This window comes from Scylla paramamosain, chromosome 11 (assembly GCF_035594125.1).
Source record: "Scylla paramamosain isolate STU-SP2022 chromosome 11, ASM3559412v1, whole genome shotgun sequence".
Taxonomy (NCBI): Eukaryota; Metazoa; Arthropoda; class Malacostraca; order Decapoda; family Portunidae; genus Scylla; species Scylla paramamosain.
The window spans coordinates 27,616,468-27,623,903 of NC_087161.1; the positions used below are offsets into that span (position 1 = coordinate 27,616,468).

Genomic DNA, 7,436 nt, shown 5'->3' on the forward strand with positions numbered 1-7,436 from the left:
GCCCACTGAGATGCCAGTCCCAGAAAAAGATCCAAAGCAGTAGTCAAAAAATGAAGGATAAGTGTCTTGAAACCTCCCTCTTGAAGGAATTAAAGTCATAGGAAGGTGGAAATACAGAAGCAGGCAGGGAGTTCCAGAGTTTACCAGAGAAAGGGATGAATGGTTGAGAATACTGGTTAACTCTTGCACTGTAGAGGTGAACAGAATATGGGTGAGAGAAAGAAGAAAGTCATGTGCAGCAAGGCCACAGGAGGAGGGGAGGCATTCAGTTAGCAAGATCAGAAGAGCAATCAGCATGAAAATAGCGGTAGAAGATAGCTAAATATGTAACATTGCGGCGATGAGAGAGAGGCTGAAGACAGTCAGTTAGAGGAGAGGAATTGATGAGACGAAAAGCTTTTGATCCCACCCTGTCTAGAAGACCGGTATGAATGGAACCCCCCCTCCAGACATGTGAAGCATACTCCATACGTGGACAGATAAGGCCCTTGTACAGAATTAGCAGCTGGGGGGATGAGGAAAACTGGCGGAGACGTCTCAGAACGCTTAACTTCTTAGAAGCTGTTTTAGTCAGAGATGAGATGTGAAGTTTCCAGTTTAAATTATAAGTAAAGAACAGACCGAGGATGTTCAGTAGAGAAGAGGGGGACAGTTGAGTGTTATTGAAGAAGAGGGATAGTTGTATGGAAGGTTGTGTCTAGTTGATAGATGGAGGAATTAAGTTTTTGAGGCATTGAACAATACCAAGTTTGCTCTGCCCCAATCAGAAATTTTAGAAAGATCAGAGGTCAGGTGTTCTGTGGCTTCCCTGCGTGAAATGTTTACTTCCTGAAGGGTTGGACGTATCTGAAAAGACGTGGGAAAGTGCAGGGTGGTATCGTCAACGTAGGAGTGGGTAGGACAAGAAGTTTGGTTTAGAAGGTCATTGATGAATAATAAGAAGAGAGTGGGTGACAGGACAGAACCCTGAGGAATACCACTGTTAATAGATTTAGAAGAACAGTGACCGTCTACTATAACAGCAATAGAACGGTCAGAAAGGAAACTTGAGATGAAGTTACAGAGAGAAGGATAAAAGCTGTAGGAGGGTAATTTGGAAATCAAAGCTTTGTGCCAGACTCTATCAAAAGCTTTTGATATGCCCAAGGCAACAGCAAAAGTTTTTAAAAAAACTCTAAAAGAGCCAGAAGATTACCAGTAGAGCGACCTTGACGGAACCCATACTGGCGATCAGATAGAAGGTTGTGAAGTGATAGATGTTTAAGAATCTTCCTGTTGAGGATAGATTCAAAAACTTTAGATAGGCAGGAAATTAAAGCAATAGGACGGTAGTTTGGGGATTAGAACGGTCACCCTTTTTAGAAACAGAATGTATGCAAACTTCCAGCAAGAAGGAAATGTAGATGTTGACTAACAGAGTTGAAAGAGTTTGACTTGGAAAGGTGTAAGCACGGAGGCAGTCTCGGAGAACAATAGGAGGAACCCTATCAGGTCCATGAGCCTTCCGAGGGTTAAGGCCAGCGAGGGCATGGAAAACATCATTGCAAAGAATTTTAATAGGTAGCATGAAGTAGTCAGAAGGTGGAGGAGAGGGAGGAACAAGCCCTGAATCGTCCAAGGTAGAGTTTTTAGCAAAGATTTGAGCGAAGAGTTCAGCTTTAGAAATAGATGTGATAGCAGTGGTGCCATCTGGTTGAAATAAAGGAGGGAAAGAAGAAGCAAAGTTGTTCGGAGATATTTTTTGGCTAGATGCCAGAAGTCACGAGGGGAGTTAGATCTTGAAAGATTTTGAGACTATCAATGAAGGAGTTTTTGGCTATTTGGAGAACAGACTTGGCATGGTTCCGGGAAGAAATATAAAGTGCATGAGATTCTGATGATGGAAGGCTTAAATACCTTTAGTGGGCCACCTCTCTATCATGTATAGCACGAGAACAAGCTGTGTTAAACCAAGGTTTGGAAGGTTTAGGTGGGGAAAGAGTAAGGAATGTACGCCTCCATGCCAGACACTATCACCTCTGTTGTGCGCTTGGCACACAGAGACCGGTCTCTGACATGAAAGCAGTAATCATTCCAAGAAAAATCAGCAAAATACCTTCTCAGGTTCCTCCAACTAGCAGAGGCAAAACGCCAGAGACACCTCTGCTTAGGGGGATCCTGAGGAGGAATTGGAACGATAGGACAAGATACAAATATGAGATTGTGATCGGAGGAGCCCAACGGAGAAGAGAGGGTGACAGCATAAGTAGAAGGATTAGAGGTTAGGAAAAGGTCAAGAATGTTGGGCGTATCTCCAAGACGGTCAGGAATATGAGTAGGGTATTGCACCAATTGCTCTAGGTCATGGAGGATAGCAAAGTTGAAGGCTAGTTCACCAGGATGATCAGTGAGGGGAGAGGAAAGCCAAAGCTGGTGGTGAACATTGAAGTCTCCAAGAATGGAGATCTCCGCAAAAGGGAAGAGTCAGAATGTGCTCCGCTATGGAAGTTAAGAAGTCGAAGAATTTCTTATAATCAGAGGAGTTAGGTGAGAGGTATACAGCACAGATAAAATTAGTTTGAGAGTGACTCTGTAGTCGTAGCCAGATGGTGGAAAACTCGGAAGATTCAAGAGCGTGGGCACTAGAGCAGGTTAAGTCCTTACGCACATAAACGCAACATCCAGCTTTGGATTGAAAATGAGGATAGAGAAAGTAGGAGGAAACAGAAAAGGGACTACTGTCAGTTGCCTCAGACACCTGTATTTCAGTGAGGAAAAGAAGATGAGGTTTAGAAGAGGAGAGGTGGTGTTCTATAGATTAAAAATTAGATCTAAGACGGCGAATGTTGCAGAAGTTAATGAAGAAAAAGTTGAGGGGGGGTGTCAAGACACTTAGGGGTCGATATCAGAAGAGAAGTCCGACCTGGGGACATATGTGGTCCCCTCCCCAGATGGGGACTCCGAGGCTGGTGTAGGAGTCGCCATAATAATTTTGAATTTTGAGCGAAGGGTGTGTGTGTAATTAGGTGCTTGTGGTTTTGTGTGAAGGAAGAGAGTTGTCTTTAGAGGGTAGGCTGTGACTGGCCCCTTGTGTTGTGAAACACAAAGGGAAACGTTCAGTGAGGTCACAGCTGGGTTTAATTATAAGTTCACAGCACCCCCTGATCCAGTGCTTTAGAGTTAGACCTCAGTGGGAGTAAATTGTCGTTTCGGCAGGTGCCTACTGCCTTCTCAGCAAAGAAAGATTTCATGCGAGGGGATGGTCTCATTCTAACTGTCCTAATAGTTTATGTTTGTCTCTCTCTCTCTCTCTCTCTCTCTCTCTCTCTCTCTCTCTCTCTCTCTCTCTCTCTCTCTCTCTCTCTCTCTCTCTCTCTCCTGGTACTGTTACTGGTGTTTGACGAACACCACTGTTATAATGAATGCAGGACAATGGTAGCAGTAGTGCTGCTGAAAGCAGAGATAAGTAATGCCTCGTCTGCGTGCGCGCCGGCGCCTCACCTGGCTGATGACTTGGACCTGGTGGTGCAGGGTTTAGGAGGCTGTGGAAGGCGGTGTTGTTGGTGAGCGTGACTTTTGACTTGTTAGTGTACTAGTAAATGAAATGGTGAGGAGGAAGCCTGGCATAGGTGATGTGTTAGTATGTAGTGTGGGCGTGGGGCGCATGTATGTTGCGTGCGTGGTGTGGGTGTTAAGGCTGCAGTGTTTGGGATGGCGGCGTTGGGGTGGAGGGTATCGCTTCTCGGCCTTTTGGCTAAGATCAAAGTGTAGTATCTGTTCTTATCAGCTTAATATCTGATACGATCCCCATGTGGGATCTACGATATTAATCTGATTTTTGGATTATGGCGAAGTGCTAGGGGCTTGCTCCACCTTTGCCGCGGATCGGCCCGGTATTGCAGTACTTCCGGGATCGGTCCACTCCCCCCCGGGGAGAATATAATATATGTAATTGAAGTGGTACTAGTATAAGGTATTTGCTTGAGTATTGTCGCGGATCGGCTCGGTAAAGAAGTACTTACGGAATCAGTCCAAGCTCCCAGGAGAGAAAGCAGTGAAACGGTGTAAGTATTAAAATCTTGCACATTTGTCTGGGAAACTTCTTTCTCTCCCTGGTGAGAATGTAACACCTATCAGTGAGACAATAACAGAGTAAGAGACTTGCTGCACCTTTGCCGCGGATAGTTTCTTCTCTCCCAGGGGAGAATGTAACATCTATCACTATCAGAGAAACAATAATGAGTAAGGGACTTGCTGCACTTCGGCCGCGGATAGTTCCTTCTCTACCCGTGAAGATACACCACCCGTCAGTGAAATATTCGTAGTGCTAGGTGGTCCGCTCTTGCCGTGGAGCGGCTTGGTTTCAGTACGTTCAGTACGGCCTAATTTCTGATTGCTGACCACAGACCTGTAAGGAAAGGGAATGGTTGATTGGTCGGTTTTAATGCGTTGCGACACTAGGGTCATTAGGCGACGTTAAAATTACACTTTTAATCTTCATAATAATGTTCATATTGACCGAGCATAATACTGCATTAGTGATTCAATACAGCCCCAGGTGCTGATAGGGGAATGATCATGCAGCATTATTGAACTGATCATGTGCAAGTGGCGATAGCATTCATTACGTCTTTGGTCAGCCTGCCTTCCTTAAAGATTGCTCTCAAATAAATAGATAACTGATTAATGAAACAAGTACATTTTCCAGGCTTGAATGATGGTTTTAATTGTGTGTGTCATATCTTGACGTTCACTTGAGTGTGTCTTTCCAAAACACGTCTTTACCCGTTCTCTCCCACACGACTGACATTCTTGGTTCAGTGCAGCTCACCAGGACCAACTTATATAAATGGAATACTTGCAGAACTGACCTCTGAATGTATTTTGACTCTGTCACACTCCTTGGGGTTATAGTTAGGTGGGAGTAATGCCTCGTGTTTTGAATCACATAATGTGTTGTAAAGGATTGAACCATGAGAGGGATCTTGATGTCACAAGCGCAACGATACGAATTGGTCCTTAGCCAGGCCTTCATAAACAGACACCAACCAGTAGCCAGTATGTTGATATAAAGAATCGGCATCTTAATGTCACAGGCGAGTAAGTTGCCGAATTAAATATCCATGAAGATTAATGAAAACACTATGAAGAACAAATAGTTTTACGTAAAACACTTCCATAACAGTTTGGGAGTGTTATGGGGTGTTGAGTGTGGTAGGACTGGGGTGGGGCATAGAATTTTGAAATCATACTTACCTGGCACAGGAGACACCGTGATCACGAAGGCGGTTCTCCCAGGGCGAGGCCCACCATTGCACTCCGGCGGTGCTGACCCCTGCGATTAACCCAAATGTGGTTAACTCGAGTGCGAAATTTTTGTTAGCGGGGATTGCGTTCGCGCATCCCCCTCACTTATGTCGATGGAATTACTTGGTGGGACTCTTATTAGTTATATTACCTCTGGAATCGTTCTTGAAGGTTAGAGAGCAGGTCGTGCCCTTCGTGTGATGTTCCTGTTACATGCGATGTCCATTGCCTTATACCCTTGCCGAATGTTGCTCTTAGGCATTGCTTGTACGTCTTATATATATATATATATATATATATATATATATATATATATATATATATATATATATATATATATATATATATATATATATATATATATATATTTTTTTTTTTTTTTTTTTTTTTTTTTTTTTTTTTATCGAAATCATATTGATTGGTATTTTCATTCTCTAGTAATGTATCTTCGACATGAAGTAGATGATGGTGCTGCCTCATGTTCTGAATGAGATGCCTGCATGTAGTTATTCATCTTGGCCCAATCAAGTCTTCGTGAGTTGGGTTATACCTGCTGAACAAAAACAGATTCGCATTTGACTTGGTTTGATCGCTTCCTCCCACTGAGACTGTCAGTGCTGCTTCTTATGCATTCACACTCCCTCTCTATTCACCCCCTCATGGGTAACTTCCTACAGTTCTCACACATTCTTCCAGCATGTGGTGCATTCTCTCACTACCCACTCATTCATTGTGTCCCTAGTTAAGGCTTACGGGGAAAATGTTATCACAAGTTAATATAGGTATTTGTTTTTAGATATTGTTGTTAAATATATTAGACTTCTTGTTACAAACACGGGTAAGTTTACAAACAGGTTTGCTTGGAGTTCGTTGCAAAGCAGACCGTGAAACAAATCGTACATCTGTAACTATTGTGGTAATAATGCTTGTAGGAGTTGCCGGCTGCCTACCACAACTGAAACAGTTCTCAAAATACGTTATGATGTAGATGACGAGTGGGAACAAGATGTGAACTTTATTTCACAAAAGTTGACAAGTTTATGAACATGGATGGCAGTCATAGATCATTGAAGAAGCTGCCTTGTTCAGCTTGGGTGCCTGTTTAATTCATTGCTGTATGGATTTTCCTGCATTCCCTTGAGGTGCTTGGGTTCCAAAGTTCCCTCAGAAATATAAGTCTGCCTTTCGTCTTCAAAGTTTTCCTTGTTTCTCTTTGGTCAAATATATTAACAATCAAAATTTGCTTTGTCGCGCTGCAGTAAGTGTATTTATTTCTTGTGTGCAGTCGATACATTTAGCTAGAATATTATGTGTTATTTGGTGCAAGATACTTGCATTCTTCGAGTGATTGTTGGGTAGACTTTTGAAAATTGAAAAATACCTTCAGGAGTAGCTATATCAGATTGCCAAATATTATTACCGTTAGTAAGTTGAAGCATAAAAAAAAGAAAAGTGTAGTAAATGTTATTGAAGAAAACACTGTATTGCATAAATATTGAGTTTGTTCGTACACTGAACATTGTCACCTTTAAGTTTAAGAATTTCCAGGCAAGAAGGACATGCTGGATAATAGAGCATCACATATTGGGGACGTCCATCATTGTATTTGTGAGGAAAATATGAATTTGTATTTAGATGTGATAACTTTACAGAGGAACATGACGCAGGTGAGAAGCAGACCACAGTGAACACGAGTTTAGTATATAGGTTGTCAAGACATGTTACCTTCTTGCTCGGAGGTGGAGCCTTTGTAGGCGTTTGGCCCAAAACATATTGTCGAAAAATTGTGTGTTTCGTGGTAGCTCTGGTTTCCCTTCAAAACGCATAAATCTTTCGCCTTTTACTAAAGATTTCCGTGGAGGGGAGCAACTCAATGAGTCTAAGGCTATTTTTTAATGGCCCATTTAATGGGCTTCATAACAATCATGGAAGGGTGAGAAGTGGAAGGAAAATGTGTTCATTTCACTTCATAACGCATAAATCTCTCGCCTTTTACTGAAGATTTCAGTGGAGGGGAACTCATTGAGTGTAAGGCTGTTTTTTAATGGCCCATTTAATGAGCTTGATAATAATAATTATCACGAAAGGGTGACAAGTGGAAGGTAAATATTTAACCTGGAGAGAATGACATTCATAAGTGAAACTGCCAT

The 7,436-nt window shown here is 42.5% G+C and overlaps 4 non-coding genes across 4 annotated transcripts; all 4 read left to right on the top strand.

Annotated features, from left to right (window-relative positions):
- The first annotated feature begins 3,713 nt into the window (after nucleotides 1–3,713).
- LOC135105295 (U2 spliceosomal RNA) lies at nucleotides 3,714–3,906 on the top strand. Its single transcript, XR_010270786.1, has one exon. It is a non-coding gene; the product is annotated as a U2 spliceosomal RNA (small nuclear RNA).
- A 1,321-nt stretch (nucleotides 3,907–5,227) lies between these two features.
- LOC135105292 (U1 spliceosomal RNA) lies at nucleotides 5,228–5,389 on the top strand. Its single transcript, XR_010270783.1, has one exon. It is a non-coding gene; the product is annotated as a U1 spliceosomal RNA (small nuclear RNA).
- Nucleotides 5,390–7,085: 1,696 nt separating this feature from the next.
- LOC135105299 (U5 spliceosomal RNA) lies at nucleotides 7,086–7,200 on the top strand. The gene has a single exon (XR_010270790.1). It is a non-coding gene; the product is annotated as a U5 spliceosomal RNA (small nuclear RNA).
- A 40-nt stretch (nucleotides 7,201–7,240) lies between these two features.
- LOC135105301 (U5 spliceosomal RNA) lies at nucleotides 7,241–7,350 on the top strand. Its single transcript, XR_010270792.1, has one exon. It is a non-coding gene; the product is annotated as a U5 spliceosomal RNA (small nuclear RNA).
- Nucleotides 7,351–7,436: the final 86 nt, after the last annotated feature.